Raw genomic sequence first — 18,814 nt, forward strand, 5'->3', positions numbered from 1 at the left:
GAACTAAGGATCAAAGTATGTTCTCCAGAGCCCAGCCCAGACAGAGAAGAAACAAGCATCATAATCTAATGTATATCTAAAGACTACAGAGCTATTCTATTAGCACAGCTACTTTGCTTAAAGGTAGAAAATCAGATTTTACCAACTTTCAGTAGCTAAGTTTCCTAAAACTCAGTATTTCTTGTTCTAGTTTATCCTTTCTAGGAGTACCTGATAATCCAGATGTGTTCAAGAGAATGAGTTTCTTCTCACTTCATTTATCTATTACAAGTTTGTAAGACAAAAAAAATCCCCCCAAAAAGGAAGAAACATAAAAATCCCCACTATCAAACCTCTAAGCTGCTCCTTTCCTTCCATTTTATAACAGTAGTGCTCTGGCAGGTGACTCCCTTGGCAGTTTCCATTCAGACGGGCTGGATCCTGCCAGCTGACTTCAATGTTGCTGCAACCTTTCTCCTGACAACCAGCTCTTCTTAATAGGTATTAATTAGAGTGATTATATTTCAGCTTAGTTTTCAGTTATTATCTTTGTGCTGCTTCCTGGGAGTTTCAGCTCAACCTCTAAGAAAAGAGGAAAATCAGAGTTATTACTCTGTTAAATATACTTGCCCAGCCTCAAGCCAGACTCCTTAAATTGTACAGGCTCCTCAGATCATCGCTGAGGGGGCCCTAAATCTCAGCTACACTGTTCTTTCAAGCCAGTTTGTCTACGTATTTCATTGGCAATAGCAAGCTGTTCTGCCTCGGTAGTGAGCTCATATTAACAGTCCTATTGACTTCAGTGAAATTGCTTCGGTGGGTAAGCAGGCCAAGCAAATAGATGGGTTCTGCACAAGTGAAATGTGTCATGATAAAGCGCTGAAGCTGACAGGCTGTTCGGACAAAGGCACCGTTCACCCTCACCTGTTAGGTATGCTTCTGTACTGACACGGGAGTAGAGACTGCGCCTGAGATCTTATGATCTTAAGAAGCCACTGTGGAAGGCAGCTACGGCGCAACCATCATGTAACTGGGGGTCCCAAATAAAATGTTTGGGTAACCTTTACAGGATTGTCCCCTAAAGACCAGATCCAGAGAAGCCTGAAGTCCCTATGAAATGTTAAGCGCCAAATGCCTGGATCTGGACTTAAATATTTGGGCTTCCCCGTTGGAGTTCAGAATCAGGCTTGGAGACAGGGACAAGGCAGCCGAACACGGAGAGGTAGAATAGATGACTTTTCATATGCTTTGTGTTGGATGTGGTCATAATAAACTAGCTGGGTAGAAAGCACAGAGTAATTAACTTAAACTAATGAAAGTTGGTTATATCTCCAGGCAAACCCAGAATTTTATTTTTCTCAAGAGAAGGTTTTCTTCCTACTGTTGTGATTTAGGTTTGGTTTTGCTTTTATCAAAAAACCAGAAAGGCACAATTTATCCAGCCTAGTCGGTGCCAACTACCTCTGCTTTGTGGCTCCCCTGTGTTAATTTCTTGTCTGCGAACTGCTGACTCTTTGAAGTAAGACATTGGGTTTGGAGCAAATGAGAATGCAGGGCCACTGACAAAGGACATCCATCATAGGAATTGCTGCAGAAGATGTCTGCAGCTTCTCCTCCGCCGGTGTGAGTGAGCTGCAACATCCAGCTCTACATACACGCACCCGCACCCCAATCGGGTACTTCCGTCCCAAACTGGGGTAACATGCTGAGCCATGGTTTTCCTCATGCACTGCCTGAGCACATACCAATTCCTTATTTTTAAGTAATATTTTTCCTCCAGAATGGCAGAACCTAACCCACTAACTTCGTACCTGTAATTTTTTTTATTTGTTTTTTAATAATTAAATTAAATTTTGGGGCATAGCGCCCCGAATGGTCTAAGGCTGATTCAAATCCTGAACCCCATCAGGTAGTTTTTACTTCATCCAAATCTCGGTAAAGCTGTGTGTGTATGTGTAAGTGCATATAGGACTGTATATGCAGTTGATCCAGCCGAACCAGTTGGAGCTCACCTCTCAGAAATACAAGGTGCACATGACATGGTGTAAATTGCCACTGATCAGAGTGGATTTGTTTGAATCTGCCCGAGAAGGAAGATGTAAAATCACTTTTCTACCTAAGTGGATGTTCTGTCCTGTAGGGTATGAGTAAAGGGGACCTGCGCTTCATTGACTTTTATTGGCCTTAACAATTATTCCATAGGTAACTGGAAGGTTGGAAATTATCCTTCTGCATCTTCTCCTTCAATGTAATCTGAAAGGCCCATTCCTCACTCAATTACAGCTGGTAGCTGGCTTGGTATTTTGATATTACCACGTGCACCAGAGAGAGCACCTGGAGGAGCGGAGCCGTAGCTCTTCCCCCCCTTACATCCCTCCTTTCCTCTGACTCCGTTAATTTCACGATTTTTTTCTTTCAAAGTGAATTGAAAACCCTTGCCTACCATCCAGCACAGTTGATGATGCTTCTCACATGTCAGAAATTGCTCCTGACGTTTCAATTTTGCTTTATTTTTCCTCTTTCTTTGATAGTATTATAGAGAACATTTATATTTGAATAAAAAGCAAATAATGCATGTCAGAGTACACATCAGGGAATGTCAAATTGGTTTTTTGCAATTACAACTCTATTTCAAATAGGGTAATGCAATTAAAGGATAATTACTAGAAGTGCAAAGCCAAGGTTATGATCAGAAATGGTTACCCTTTCACTTCCTAAGTCCTGTCTTACTAAATAAAACATTCCTGTGGGGCAAGTTACTCTGCATATCTGCAGGTATCCAGAAACAACTAAATGTCTGGCACTGTTAAGTAGAGTGGCTCTTTGTGTATAAACTACCATCTTAGGAAAAAGGGACAAATATAGGTGGCTTTATCACTGATTAATAATGGCATAAATTCATTTCAGGATAGGATATTAACAATGTATTAGTAGTGTTTTACAGGCAGTATAACAACATGCTTTTAAATAGTAGTCATGGTAAACTGCTATTATTTTCTTAATACTGAGCTGTAGTTTGATTTCTCATTTCTTTGATGAACTATCAGCAACAAAATACAGAAGGAAAAAAAAAATAATTACAGAGTTCTCAACGCTTTGCTGGGCGGTGATTGAGCGTGTTTAGCACGGCGCTCCAGGGTACCCACAATGAGGACTGGGGGAGGTTGTCTCCCCAGCAGAAGGGATTCGGTGAGGCAGGCGAGCTGCGAAGCAGAGCCTTCAGTCCCTGAGTGGAAGTCCAGCCCACCAGCGAGGTGCAGCAGTCTCCTGCTGCTATAGACGGGTCCAGCTCTCCGCTGCAGCTCTGCAGCAATCCGAACAAACCGACGCCAGTGGCGTGGCTCCAGGTTTTCATTCCTGTGACCTGGACCAAAACTGAGCTAAACGAGTACGTTTGTACTGCATCCCGAGGGGGGGCCTTCAGCTGCCTGCAAGACCACGTTCACTGTCCTTTCAGATGGCAAATCCACACGCTTAGCCTGAAGCCCTGCCAGAGGGGACCTCCTGCCTTCCTGCATCCTCCTGTGCCCGAGCACGGTGGCTAGGCACAGCCCGACGGCCAGGGAGAGGTGGGTTGGGGGCTGCTCCTGCGATGCTCGCTAAGGGTCACCGAGCCGTAGCCGTTGGGACTAGCCTAGAGAGGGATTTCAGAGTATCCCCTCCCCTGTGGGGGGAGTTTCCCTCCACAGTTTGGCTCTGTCATACAAGGAGTGTTGTGGTGAGTCAGAAGTTTTCAAAAGTTTAAGATTCCTTTTCCAGAGCTGCTTTCGTCTCTATGGGGAGAAATAGCGTTGCTGTATCCCGGCTCATCTTGGGGTCCATTCGATGGGAGGCTGGCAACAGAAGAAGTCAAGCTGTGCGAACTACAGGGAGCTAAAAATTATTTTCTCATGACACAAGCATACATCATTAACTAGCATGAAGCATTAATTAGCATTGCCCTTTGTCAGCCCCTGTGTCACTGCCGGTGCCCCGGGAAACAGGGCTTTTTTTCAGTTGGGCTCAGAGGAGACTAAAGCAGCCAATAACTATGGGAGGGGTAGTTATAAAGGTGAGGGTGCTGCAGACTTTATTCAGCTAGAGTCATGGACTTGCACCCTTCAGAAGGCTGAAGCTGGTGAAAAATCTGCTTTTCTGCAGGAGCCTGTCTCCCGGAGCTGGCTGGTATAATGCTCGAGTGTCACAAACCATTAGTAAAGTTTTGCCAGTCTGTTTTATTTAAGTGCATGAAATAAAACAGCAATCCTTTATTATTAGCTGCTTTATTTGACTGGTAATAGTGCCTAAAAGGGGCCGGGACTCCAATTTGCTCCACTTTGAACCGCTATTTGCTGTGAGAACATATATTCTCATTTTCTACGAGAGTTTCAGTGGGACAGTGACTGAGCCTTGATCCCATTTTGTCTGTCTTCAACTTTTTTATGGAGGTGGCTGACAGGCAATGCAAACTAAATGTAAACTGCATAATGGGAGCAAGACTTATTTTAGTAAATGCTCAAAATTAGTGACAACACTTGGATGAAAAATGCAGTGTTTGTAACTAAGCACGCTAGCTTTCCTCTGCCGTACCCCACAAACTCATGGTACCTTCTCAGCAACCAGCTGCTGAGCCCTGGGGAGCTACACACCCGAGAGAACCTTGAGGAGTTTTTAACAACCGACAGCCTTTTTGTCACAGAGAATTACTGTGGTGGCTACATGGTCTCTGGACAAAAAGAGAGAAACCCAGCAAGATCGCCAGGCAGGGACTGCTCTTGTGGAAGCTGGAGCTTTTCAAGTGAAGGAGTGGTTCAAGACAGGGCTGGCTGGAGGCGAAGGGCTGGGGAGGGAGAGGGCGCTCAGCAGGGCACAGCTGTTAAACCCCTTCTGCTCCTCTAATGAGAAACCAGAAGGTGAAGCTGAACACACAGAGAATTTGTTTTGTAACACTAACATAAAATTAACATCAGCATTTAAAAGAAGCCTAGAATAATAAAAAAATATGTATTTATAAATATTTATAATATCCATTAAATAACAAATCGATTTGTTTCTAATGTCAGCCTTACTTCCAGGACATTTATTCTGCCTGCATCCCACTGTACCTGAGGCAGACAAAAAGCTCCTCCATGTACAAACTGGGCGAATGGGGCAGAATAGCACACCAGGAAATAAGGATCCCTATGGAGCAAACAAACAGCGGAAGGGCAGCTGAGTTAAAGCGTTTCCCTCGTTCCCTGGAGAGATGTCCTTACCTCAATAATTGGAAGCATAATAAATAAATAAATAAATAAAACGTCTTATTTAGCCGTGGTGTTGTTGTTGGAGTCCTTTGTCTGTAGCATAGTCAAGAAAAACTTTTGGATCATCTGGAGTGCACAGGCCTATTTTCTATTAAAGTGTATTAATGCCAGGTTCTGTGCAATTAGTGAAAAGTCAATTCCCATTACTAGTTAACACTATTGAGTATCTGCTTTCTTTAATAAAAAGCTATGTCCAGCATAAAGACTATAAATCGATAAGCAGCCACTTTCTAAATCTATTCTGTCTCCTCCAAAAATGCGGAGAAAGCACTGCAGTTCAGAAGGCAGAATAGATTTAGAAGACACCGCCTGCCCTCCGAGAGCTGGCATGCCTGCTGCGGATCCTGCCTTCGCACATCCCTCTCAACAGCAGCGTGGTTCCTGCCATGACTCAGCTCTGCTTTGGAAAAGGCTTTGCTCGTTTCTAAGAGCTGTACACATGCAAACTGGTGTTAAAATCTTTACATTCATTTAGTGGCATCAAAGTCCGGGTTGGCAGAAATCCTCCACAGAATGAAGTCTTCTTGCATGCTTGAATCACGCATATGCCTTATGATCCAGCAGCTGCTGTAAGTGCCTGGCTGAACTTGGGACAGACCTTGGAGATATCTAACAGCTCCTGCCAGCGGTGGCCAGGGTAGCCGGTGTCCGCTGTGGACGAGCCCTACTGACAGGGCAGCTAAGTAAGGCTGCAGAGTCACATCTTGCTCTTATGAAGAGCAACCGTTTATGCTTTAGCAGTGGAAGATCTGCAGTTCGCATACAGCTGTCACCTGGCATTGCATATTCGCTATGTTAATTCCATAAGTAATAATTACTTTTTGGTGGAACTCCATCTCCCGTTGTAGGACTTGCAGTGCTTGTGCTGGAACAGCTGCCCAGGTGGCATGCACGTTTAATCCTATGGTGTCTAACAGAGCAGTCTACAGGTTTCATACGCAATTTGATCACATTCAGTGATCGCTGTGGCAGACAGCTGAAAGTTATGCTATCATTATAGAGGAGCAGCAGAGAGAAACCTCTCCGAAGTATGCTTTAGTAATGCTGTCTCCAGGACAGATTTTTCGTCTTTGTGTATTTATTTCTATTCTCATTTGAAGGTACAGATATTCAGGCCAGCAATCAAGAGCCACCTGGGTGGCTCACCTCACAAGAACCACGCAGCCCACGGGGCTTGACGAAATAACTTATGCTGTTCACACAAGGGGATGATGTCTGATCAAATTTGGTCTTCCGCTTGGATTTGCGGTACGCGGTAAGGACTTAGGGCTGGTGGGACACTGTCTTTCCAGTGGTAATGGAAAGAAATTGCATCCTACCATGATGGCGGAGATTTCTGAAAGTGCGAGGAGCACCTGAATGCTTTGCTGAAAATCCAATAGGGAGAAGTGGCAAAGGTCTGTTTGGTGCCTTTTAAGCTTCTATGTGCAGGTTTCATGTCTTGTTAGCCCCCAATAAGTGAGGAATAGGATTAGAAATTAACAACAAAAATAACTAAAAAAGGATGAAAAAATTTGTCCTGGGTGAGAAAAATGAAAACAAAACAAGAATTGGGAGAAGAGTGAAAGAAGATTCATTGTTCTGCTTCTGACACCCGAGGTTTCTTTGGGTTAGTATTGGTTTCCGCTTGTGGCCCATGGTTCTGCAGAAACCCAAAGGCTGCTTCTAGGTGAATAAAATCTAGCTAAAAGACGGCTGTTGTCGGTAGCCTTTTATTTGTTTGTGGCACCTGCAGAACCAGGGGGAAGGGGAAGAACTGTGGAGCAGAATAGATTAAAGATTGCTAAAGGAAAGAAAATATATTTTCTTTCTTTACAGACAAGCAAGGAAATAAAGCTGCTTTGAGTGTTTTAATGATCATTTGCTAAACATCTGAGCAGTTGAGTTGTTAGTCTGAATGAATGTAGATGAAATTCAGACACGGACAAGACTATTTGTAGAAACTTGCTTTTTATAGACAAATAGGCAGTATTTTTTCCCGGCAGTATTAAATTTTGATTTAGCTGAGGACCAGAAATTATATTATGTGATTTAATTACATGATTGTGACTAACACTTTGTTACAAATACTGAGTAGTGAAAATGGAAGCAAAATGCAAGCTACCTGGTAGGTAAACATTTTCTTTTAAATTGTTGACTGAATTTGAATAATGAATAAATTGGAGGAAGTTGCAATCTGCTTGTGGAAGCTCCAGAAAAAGGAGCTAAGCTCACAAGGTAAATTATTAATGTTGGTACATTCGCTTTGCTCCAGTTATTTGTAACACAGGAAATGTGATTTGCGTGTGTACGTCATTTTAATATTAACTTAGTTGCCAGCTCAGATCTAAAATAATGAGACAGATCCAAGCCTTTCATTTCCAGAGAAGAATTTTTAATGCAAGTGAAATCAATATGGCAAAAGATTCTTCCCAAAGAAAGGCTAAAAACTAAGTATAGCTGTAATGCCTGAGGACAAGAGGTTTTAGACCCTCCATTTTCTTCACCCGTGGTGTGACAGATGCCCACACACATGTCGAAGTTGGTGAGTAAGAGGATAAAGACGTGTGCTTTTACCTTCGAGTTCAAATGCATCTGTGATCTTATCTGCAGCCAGTTCGATTAGGAGCAACCACAACAGTATAAACAAGAGTAAAAAACCATCACATGCTTAAACACAGCTGCGTGCAGCTGACAGAGCCTGAGCCAGAGTCAAGAGCTAGCGGGTAAGAGTTAACATCCTTGATGGGATGTTGTTGGGGAAGCCTGCATTTCAGCAGGAATGTTGCACAACCTCTCTTCTTTCCATTTACAGCTCTTCCTTATTATTCATAAATACAAATTTCCAGTCCCTTTTTTTACACTATCTATAAATATCTTCAATTATAACAAGTGCGGGAATAAAATTCTATTAAAGGGAATTGTAAATTACAGCTATATTTTTAGATTTGAGCTTTTTGCTAATCTGGTTTCAATGTTTCCCAGAAACACTGTGATTTTAGTATTTGCGGCTGGTAACTGTGGGACAACTCTGGGCTCTGAAGCCTTATATTCATACCCCAGCATACACACGGACCACTATCGCTTTTCAGGCTTTGCTTTGCCAATGCGTCCCAGCCTGAGAAGGACTGTCTCTGGGGCTGAGAAGGTCGTCTGGAGCGTCACGGACCCATCCAAATCCAGGCAGAGGCAAAGCTGCTTTGTGTGTTGCTGAAGAATCATTGGCACTGAAAAAGGGACAATTTATCTCATTCACCGTCTGTGGTTTAATATCAGTGAGTGTGAGCAGATGTACTAGCGATGGCCGTGAAACCAACCATTGCAAAAGAGCAGGTCACCTCCCCCCGCGCCTTTGCCTACTGATTTAAGAGTGCTCAGAGCAAGGTCTTTTGTTTCAGCCTCTACTGAGGTCCTAGTCACGATGCTAATCACGCAAGGGACGTGGTCGCGAGCCCACGTGCTGACTCTGGGGAGGCCACCGAAATACCATCTGAATACACTATAACACTACTTGATGTGCTGAGGCCGCAGTGGGGCTTGAAGCTGTGCTGGGTCCATGGCACGACTCACATGAAACCCCTGTGCTCCTTGTGCTAAGGATCCTGATACCAACGCGCAAGCCAAGGTGCATTCAAGTTTCCTAATGCTGAGCTGTGAAATGACGATGGTCTGAAAAGTGTTAAAGGCCATAGCAGTAGAGACGAGGAGAGGACCTAAATTTTGTTCAGATACCTAAAATGGGTCCTGTTGATGCTTCTATGTAAACTATCATTGAAATTGTCTTGGGGATCAAAAGGAAATGGCAGACTGGAGCTCATCTAGCTTTGAAGCTGCTTAAACAAGGAGGGAACCCCCTTATTTTAAAGGGAGGGCAGAACTTCTTTTGAAGGACATTCGCTAGAAAGCTGGGGAGATCTCTCAAGAGATCAGAAGCTCCTCTTGGGGCTCCCCCTGCTTTCTGGTACTGCCGCAGCTCCCTCTCCCCTGTATTTGCTGAGTCGCGCCTGGTGCATTTGTATCGGAAGGGGAAGACTGAACCGGCGAGCAGGCTCAACCCCGCAGGCTGGCTGAGCTCCCCATGCCCCTGTCGAACAGCACCCATGTGAATAGGAAGGGTCGTTGTTCTTTCAGTCCTTCTGTGTTCAGCCCATTGAAGGAGGACTCGAGCCTCAGTGAGGTCAAGTTCACTTATGGCCGTTTCAGAGACCTTTGCAGTGTGGCCTCGCTCTGGGTGTGAATAAGCATAATGCATAAGGGAGGAGAATTTGGTCATAAGAAAAGCTTGGACCTATCCCTATTCACTGCAGATATGACCTAGGCTTCTGGCTTTCGAGACATGGGAAATACAAAGCATTGAGTATAACCGTGCACTTGGCTGTAGCTGATTATTTTAGATTTTGAACCTGCAGCTCTTTCTAGCATCATTTAAACATTAATTGCAATGTGGTGTCTTCCTAACAAAATCTGCAAATCCGTATTTTACAGGTCTGCTTCTTCTAATAGGGAAGGCAGAAAACAGTACAGTCTGCAGACTTGAGGTACTGGAAGTAATTTTTCAAAATGTAAAGCTTACTGCATTAAGCATTTCTATCAGCTGCAATGCAGTTGCTCCTCAACATAAGCCCCACGCCCGGTGGTTAGAATTTGCAGGGCTAAGCCACACTGGTACGGTCTCGTGATGACTAATAGTGGCATGAGAATGAAATATTACTCATGTGATCCAAAATCTGCTCTCCCTGGGACATGTATGGCAGAAACAATAGCGGGAATTGGCTCTTTTTTTTGCAACTTGTTCAAAGCTTGTGCCAAGTCCCCTGGAAGGATCATCTACGAGCTTCAATGTGCGAAAATAATAGCGTTGTCAGGCAAAATTCAGGTCTGATTTTCCTACCACAAAAGGATAGCAAATCTGGTGGGGTTATGCCCAGATAAAAATGCCTCTTTATTTAATTCAAAGGGTGCTGGACCAGAGGTGAAATCACTGTGGAGTTTGGCCCAGCATCTTTCTCGTTTATAAGGCTGGCAGGGATGTACTTCTCTTGTCTTGGGGTGGATGCAGCTTTCAGACTGAGCTGATGTTGCTGAGTTGCCCTGCACAGAGGCCAGGAGTACGCTGGTTTCTTAAAGGCGTAGAAGTTTTCCCTCTTCTTATTTTCCACTGTCTGATTCTGTATTCCCCAGAGGCTCCTTGTTAACAGCACAGACCATCGCCAAAAATTAAAAATAAAAAAGGAGGGGGGGGAGGAGAGGAGGGATGGGAATAACAAGACATACCTGGAGCAGTCCTTGCTGTATATTCCCTCTGTGTTCCACAGACGGTGTCATGCGGAAGGGAAATTGTTCTATCAGTGACTATGTTAGATTCATGACCCCACCACAACCTTGAATTGGCCTTTAGTTGTCGCTGATGGGAACTGAAGAACAGCTCCTGTCGACATGATTGCTGCTCTCCAATGAATCAGAACACGCAGGGCACAGAGCAGCACATTAAACTAGCAACAGAAATATATCACTGTACTTTTATATAGATGTATTGCTTTTGCCCAGGCATATAAATGATTGGGCTATCCACTTATTTTTTTTCCAAGGACTATAAATTAAAAATAAGCTAAGGGTTTTGAAATTATGTTCTCTCACTTCCCCCCCCTCCCCCCCAATCCTTCTCTCTCTTTTTTTTAAAAGCTGGGTAGCTATTTTAGGTCTACAGTAAAACATTTTAAAGGTAATCTTACCACCTATGTCTACTTGACCATCCTTTTTCTAGAAGAAATCTACTACTGCAGTACTGGCTCAGGTAATTTAACACTTCAGTGTGGTCACACTAACTGTACGTATCCCTGTGCTTCTTTTGCTGCTAATGAACACTTACAAGGCTGTATTTTTTAATTTAGTAAGACAAGTATCTGAAATGGCAAAATCTGTGTGTCATGTGGTTTTTCTTTTCCCTCCTAACAAATATTTCATAAAATAAGATTATTTCGATATACCTTAACCAAAGGTCACTTTGACATGAAAGTTAGATTGATGTACAGCTGCATAATTTAATGTAGTGCTCAAAAATGGAAATGTTTCACCATTAAACTGCATTTAATTTTTGCAACTTTCTCTGCTTGCCGATTGAATCATCTTTTTAAGTCATCCATTTAATTCAGAGGTGATATCACCAAACTTGCAGAGATTGGGATATGTTTTGTCCAGTGCGCATTTCCAGCTCTTTGCAAACAATTTATCACTTACCAGCTTTGCAGCCAGATGTAGAAGGAATAAGCAAGCTGCTTCCCTTGCATTCTTCCCCCATCTCAGGTTTTTCTGGGATGAAATGCAGAACAAGAAACCATCCAGGAGTCCATTTTTTATGGTATGAGGCCGAGGCAGGCATGTATCACGGTGCTTGTTCCAGTGGAAAGCAAGCAGCCCTGCAGGTGAGCTTTGGAAACCCTTGCACATGCGAGCAGCCCCCGGTCATGTAAGTGGAAAAACTGACTTTCACGAAGCAAGTTTTTCCCACAAGAATCTGTGGGACTGAGCCTGCCAGATCACCTTCTGCTAGGTTTTTTTTTTAATGTGCTATAACAAGACCTTTACTTGTTTAACTTTACTTTTCTTGGACTAGCTGCTAAAGAAGTTTGGTGTTAACCACGTGTCTGTGCGTCAGATGAAATGAAATTGCTGTCCAGTACCATGTCACCTGGTCAAAAAAAAAAAAGAGCTGGTTACAGCTATTTCCCCTCAACAGTCATAAACACTGTAATAGCAAATCCTATGTATCTTTTCACCAAGCTTTGGGTGATTGAATCTTTACTGTACACTCCTTATTATCAAAACTAGTAAGGTATAAATAAAAACCTGGCTGCATTATTATCTTTTAAAAAAGACTAGTAATTTCCAAATCTAATGATAATATGGTCATTTGACATTTTGAAGCTTTTAGCCAAACGCTATCCAGGATAGCAATGCTTCACCACGCCATGGTCTTGACAATATTTAAAAATTAAGTCCTTTTTGGTCTTCTGACCAGCAAGTGTAATATCAAGAAACACAGATTTAAAGGCTTCTTAATGTGGAGAGGGTGGGAAAGTGCAAAAAAAACCCTAACCATCTAACTGCCTAGGAAGTAACGAGACCTCCGTCCTCCTGCTCTGTTGCCATCTAGCCACTGTGCTTTAATTCCTTAGGTGTTTAAGTGCCTCCCAATAAATCTTTCTAAATGCTCTTGGCATAGCCAGAGTTTGCTGAAATCTTCAGAGTGCTGTGCGCTTCAGTACCTAGCTTGTGCTGAAATCCTATCAAGACCCACAATTAACCCAGGGATTACTGGCTAATGGGTGGAGGGGAGCAGCTCCTCTTCGTTGTGTTTTCTCAAGGAAGGGAGCCGCAGCTGTAGGAGAAAGGATTTATAGTGATTATCTACATGGAGACAAACGCTTCGCTTGCTTTGATGGAAGGCGCCGAGACGGGGCCTCAACCGTCCTTTGCTGGCCAGTTCAGGCAGTTCTGGGCAGCTCTCTGTTGAGCATGCCGTCTTCCAAAATGCGGGACCAGTGAAGTCCGGAGCGCTGCCCTGAGAGGCCAGCTGTCAGGCTTGACTCTGCTCTCACGGTGCCACCAGCTAGGCAGACCAGTCTCCCTGTGGATTTCGTCCCTTTCAAAGCCCAGCTGAAAGCCCATCCATGTCTGCATTCTTAGGGTAATGGATGCCGATGACCTGTTCTCCAGATTACTATTAAAGAAAATAAAATCATTCTATTTCAAGAAAAAAATACTTCCTTTGTGGCTGAAGGACTTCCCCAAAGCATCTGGTTCTCTCCCTGGTACACCTGCAATTTGCCACGTGGCCTTAGGAAAGCCAAGTAGCTGGTACTTGTTTGCTGAGCTGGGGAATTAGGAAGTTTTGGGCTCTTTTTTTTCCCATTTTACAGAGCTGCTGTAAGTCTTGACTCTCTAATAGCTTTAACATATGCTAATTGTTTACAAATTAACTTTTGAACATGACTGGTGCTAATTTCTAGACCTAATGAAATTACGTGTCTGAGGCTTCGCTCCTAAGCTGCTTTAGGCTGCGAGAGTAAGTCTATTTTCATTGCTCTCTGGTCAGGCTCGGAGAGGGACTGCTGGCTGCAAGGGCATTTCTTCCTCTCTGTGCCCATCAGTGGGGTGCGAAGGGGGCAAAGCCAAGGCTTGGCTTTTGCTCTTCACCGAGAAAGGGACGATCTCTCGCCGAGCTGGGGACCAGCTGAGGTGTTTCCCTCTGGAGGAGGGAGCACTAAGACTAAGGCTGTGAGGCCAGCAAGTCTCTGCCAGCTCCAGGGGGGAGCACGCCTGCATGTTGTTTTCTTTGTTAAAATTGTGAGCAATTCTCTAATCTGGTCTTAAAAGACAAGGGAAAAGCTCTCGTGAGCAGCCACGGAAAAGAAAGAAAATGAGAAACTACTGGAAACTGTCTCAAAGCGGGGCAGCGGTAGCCAGCGAGCAGCACGGCTCCCCAGCAAGGTGCTCTGTGCCCAGAACTATTTACATCCAACTGTAACTCAAATCTTGCCCCTGATGTTAAGCGAGGTGAAGTTTAAGTTATCAGCTGTCTTGTAACCGCCTGTCCCCAAACTCAGATAAACTTAAAATACTTCCACCCAATAAGTATAACTGGCACTTGAAGGACACATAGAAAGTCATTACTGAAAGGTGCTAACTTTTCTGATAATAAATTCGTTTTCTGACTCCTTGAACGCTTTGTCAGCCCAGACAGGAGATTGTTTTATAGCGCAGGTTTGGCATGCTGTTTGCTTATTGATGTTATGAATGTCCATGATTTTATTTAGGGTTTAGGTTATCACCAGATGTTGAGATTGTAGAGGGGAAAAAAAAAAATCTTGCAATGTCCTCGCCTGATCTACTCAACTGTTCCCCCAGCAGCTCACGTGAAGGGGAAGGTTGACAAATTTCTGATATCAAACCCAGCTGTCAGAACAACACAGGGTAATAGCTGTCCTTGTCAAACGCGCCAATTAATTCACCGGCGTGTCAATGTGGATATAATTGATAGACTCCACAATCTGGCTGAGTAATGAAAGTCGAAAGCATTACTAAGACCATTTCACCTCCTAAGAGATCCCATAATCTAACCTGAGCTGTCAGCGCTGCGGTGAGGGGCGCTTAAAAAAAACCACAAACCAACAGTTTTCTGCAATTGTAAGTAGAGGTTTCATACAAATCTTCATTTTAAGGGTAGAAAAGGATGTGAAAAGAAAGAATATGAAACAATGGCATAATATTGTGGAGTGACAGTTTTATCCAAATACTTCCTGAAGTGGAATAGAAAATATAATTAGAGGAATTGTTTCTCTGTGAGAATCTGTGTGTTCTGGAGGTCTTTCTTTTAATGAGTGAGTTGTTTTTAGAAGAAAATATGTCCATTGTCTTAAAAGTTGCGGCTGTGGGAAGGCAGTGTCAACTCAGCAGGCTCATTAGCATAATCCTTTGTCTGATTTAGAAATGTTTGTTAAGAACTTCTAAGACAACAACAAAAAAAATTGCTATTAGAGTTCCCTGACTGCTGCGCTTACTCATCCACTTCCAATGTAGACTTTGTTTTAATAAATGGTTTGAAGTCTTCTGGCTTTAGAGGGTGGTTTTTATATTAGCCACTCATTTTATTAAAAAAAAATAAAAATCAAAGGCTTTCTTCTTTATCATGGCAGCACAGGGATAAGGTGGTTGGGTTGGACCTACAACCAGACCCACTACAGTTGGCATGTGCAAGCCAGAACACCTCTCTTAAGTCAGCTCCACCAGCAGATGAGTACTCATAGCTGTGGAGTCAACATCATAATGAAATACAGAATAAAATCCTCAGGGATAATCCAAAAGCCATACACGCTAGCAAGATAATAGCATGTAAAAGAAGGACTGTCGTTCTCCAAAAACCTGAGGTTTTGGGCTGCTGCCCTGTCCTGTGTTTGAACCAGACCCCTACCTCTGCTCCTGCCCATGTGGGTAGGAAGGAGGGATAGCAGCATCTCATCTCGCAGCCTCCCCTAACATACAGCCAGGCTTTCAGTGCAGGAATGTATAATGTACCTGAATTCCCCAGGGGAACGAGGAGGTACATTCCTATATTGACCCATGAAATTTGTCTCACCCCCTTTCAGCACACTGCATTGGCTCAGCTGGGCTATCACGACTGAGGATACTGCAAATGTATCTAGACTCATCAGCATCATTTAAATGCGCCTGAGAAATACCTGCTGGCTACAACGAGCAGGGGGCAAAGTCAAGCCTGCTTCTCTGCGCGCAGGGCTGGCACAAAGCATGCCCGGGAGCCCTGGGGAGGGAACTAAGCCACCTGAGATTTTAATGCATGCTCTGAGACAGCCTGAAATAAGAAAACGCAGCTTCTAAGAGAATTTAGGATGGCATTTTATGGGGAGGGACTGTAGTATTGGTTCTTTATGCAGTCCAGGAGATGATTGAAAGGCATTACAACCACAGGCAATGATGAAAAAAGCAAGTGAAAAAGGACCATCGATGCTAGGTAGCTCTGCTTTCCTCCTTCCTAGGATTTATGTACTTACGGATGAATTTAATACTTGGTGATCAAAAGAGTTCAAATAGTGGTTGTATTAATGATTTCAGCATAACCTCTAAATCCCAGGATGGCAGTAGAAATCTTCAGCTTGGTCTTAATCTTCTGACACTTTTTATTAAGAGCTAAATTAAGTGCTGTTGCCTTATGATAAAGCAGCTTACAGGAGTCTGAACTGTGCTATTGTCACTACAGTGTATGTACACTCTGTGCTCTGATCTCAATTTCTAGTCAGAAGGGCTAGATCTTCCCCAAAAGTGAATTACTGAAGGGAAAATCTCCTGTTTGATATTCTTTTGGCTTTTTTGTTGATATTTGGTTAATTCTCACCTGGTCTTTTCATCTATGGTTCTGAGTTTGCAGAGTGATGCACATGAGCCAGCAATGAGCGCTTGCAGCCCAGAAGGCCAATCGTATCCTGGGCTGCATCCAAAGCAGCGTGGCCAGCAGGTCGAGGGAGGCGATTCTGCCCCTCGACTCTGCTCTGGTGAGACCCCACCTGGAGTACTGCGTCCAGCTCTGGAGCCCTCAGCACAAGAAAGACATGGACCTGTTGGAGCGGGTCCAGAAGAGGGCCACGAAAATGATCAGGGGGATGGAACACCTCTCCTATGAAGACAGGCTGAGAGAGTTGGCGTTGTTCAGCCTAGAGAAGGCAAGGCTTTGGGGAGACCTTATAGCAGCCTGTCAGTACTTAAAGGGGGCTTATAAAAAAGATGGCAGCAAACTTTTTAGCAGGGCCTGTTGCGACAGGACAAGAGGGAATGGCTTTAAACTAAAGGGGGGTAGATTTAGACTAGATATAAGGAAGACATTTTTTACGCTGAGGGTGGTGAAACACTGGCCCAGGTTGCCCCGAGAGGTGGTGGATGCCCCATCCCTGGAAACATTCAAGGTCAGGTTGGACGGGGCTCTGAGCAACCTGATCTAGTTGAAGATGTCCCTGCCCACGGCAGGGGGGTTGGACTAGATGACCTTTAGAGGTCCCTTCCAACCCAAACTATTCTATGATTCTATGATTATTGCCTACGTTTCTTAGCATGTATTACTGTTGCAGATGTCCCAGAACAGAAGAGCAGCCCAAGTCCTCCCGCCTGAGGAGAAACAAAACAACAGACTGTTTTGGCTCCCAATTGCAGTCTTTTTTCCTGTTTTCCCAATAAATGTTTGGTACCTGTTAAAGATACCTGCAGGGCTCCTAGCTCATACAAGTATTATGCACCTTGCAACAAAGACCTACCTTATTCTGGAGTTTAGGACACCTCTGATCTGTGTTTTGTAGCCAAGGAAATATTAATATGCCTCAAAGAAATATGAGAATCATCTCACCATTATTCTTCTTCTCTTCCTCCCAACTGTTCCCTAAAGTATATTGATCTTCGATGTGCTTGTTTTCTTGAGCCAGTATGAAGACGGTGTGTCTGAATCAGGGATGGAATAAGTTATATTCGAAGCTGTTCTCAAACCTCAAGACAGTTTATTCTGGCTTTGCTATGTCAATCCCAAAGACAACTCAGTTTCTAAGTTAGGGATAGTCTTATCTGCTAATTAAAGGTAATGCAATCCCCAAAGACCAAAACTGTCAGCTCTAGTCTTCATTTTGGAGCCATAAGGTATCATAAGAACTGATACTGAGTGCCTTGAACAAAGGACAGGGACTTTGGGGTTGACATGCTATTGCACTCCCCCCCATTGCATTATCAGGGGGCTTGTTAAGGACACTCCTATTGCAGAATCAGATGGTAATACAGAAGCCAGATAAAATCGTTTTCGTAGTTCATAGTTTCTTCATCTTCCTTACATTGGAGGCCCCAGAACTGCACGCAATATTACACATGTGGTCTAACAAGTGCTGAGGGCAGGGGTCTAATCACTTCATCTACTGGCTGCGCTCTTTCTGATACAGCCCCGATGCTGTTGGCCGCCTTTGCTGCCATGGCGCACTGCTGGCTCATGCTCAGCTCACTGCCTCCCATGACCCACTGCTTTTTTTCAGCGTGGCTGCTCCCCAGTACTGTATCACAGGATCAGTCCCTCTGAAGTGCAGGACTTTGCATTTGTCCTTGCTGAATTTTGTAAGGTTCCTGTTGGTCCGTTCCTCCAGTCTGCTTCTGTCCCTCTGAAACACTCCAAGATCTTTGGATCTAGAGTGAAATGCTGTTATTTTAACCTTCCCACATACACTGTGAGGAAGGCAGGATGTTACATTGGCAGATCCTATTTCCTGAAATGCATCTAGGATATATCTAGGGAAGAAAATAAAAAGGCGGGGATGACAACACACAGTATCTCTCCATGCCCCCCTCTCCCCCCCCACCCCACCCTGAGGTTAGTTGATTCCCTGTTTGGTGTAAGATATGTGGCAATAATATCTCCATGTTGCGGCCTTCAGTGAATGCAAGGTTTAAGACTTGAGGGAAAGACACCCATAAATTCTCCGAGTGATGAATGGTTGGCAGTTTCATTTGAGTAATTTCTGCTACAGATGTTTAACATTTTTTTCCAAGGGCATATGCCAGAGAACAGAGTGAGGAGACTTTTTCTTCTGAATACTTGCATCTGTAGTACGAAGCGGGCATGGTCACCGTGGGCCAGCAGAGCCAGAGCAGTTGCACACGGAGCACCCAAGTCACGAAGAAGAAGAGTGGGAACACCACCAGGTCATGGGCTTGGCAGAAGCCTGACAATAACGCGATGTGCTTTGCTGGGCACGATGGAAGATGCAACGTTCCCAGCTGGCAACTGCTGGTAACTTAATACTCCCAGATGGAGGCTGAGGGCGATACGACACTCCCAGCTGGTAGCCAAGGTCTGCCTCAGCGCGTTCCCATTCGTACATGTGGCTTCTCTATACAATGAGAAGGGGTGGGCGAAGTGTAATAAAGCAGCTGGTCTATTAGAAGATAAGCTTTGTGGAGAATAACACAAACATGCAGAACCCCCTTAATCTTAAACTTTATTACCCAAGATAATAGGCTTTGGTAGTGACAACAAT

Source organism: Aptenodytes patagonicus, chromosome 7, assembly GCF_965638725.1.
Source record: "Aptenodytes patagonicus chromosome 7, bAptPat1.pri.cur, whole genome shotgun sequence".
Taxonomy (NCBI): domain Eukaryota; kingdom Metazoa; phylum Chordata; class Aves; order Sphenisciformes; family Spheniscidae; genus Aptenodytes; species Aptenodytes patagonicus.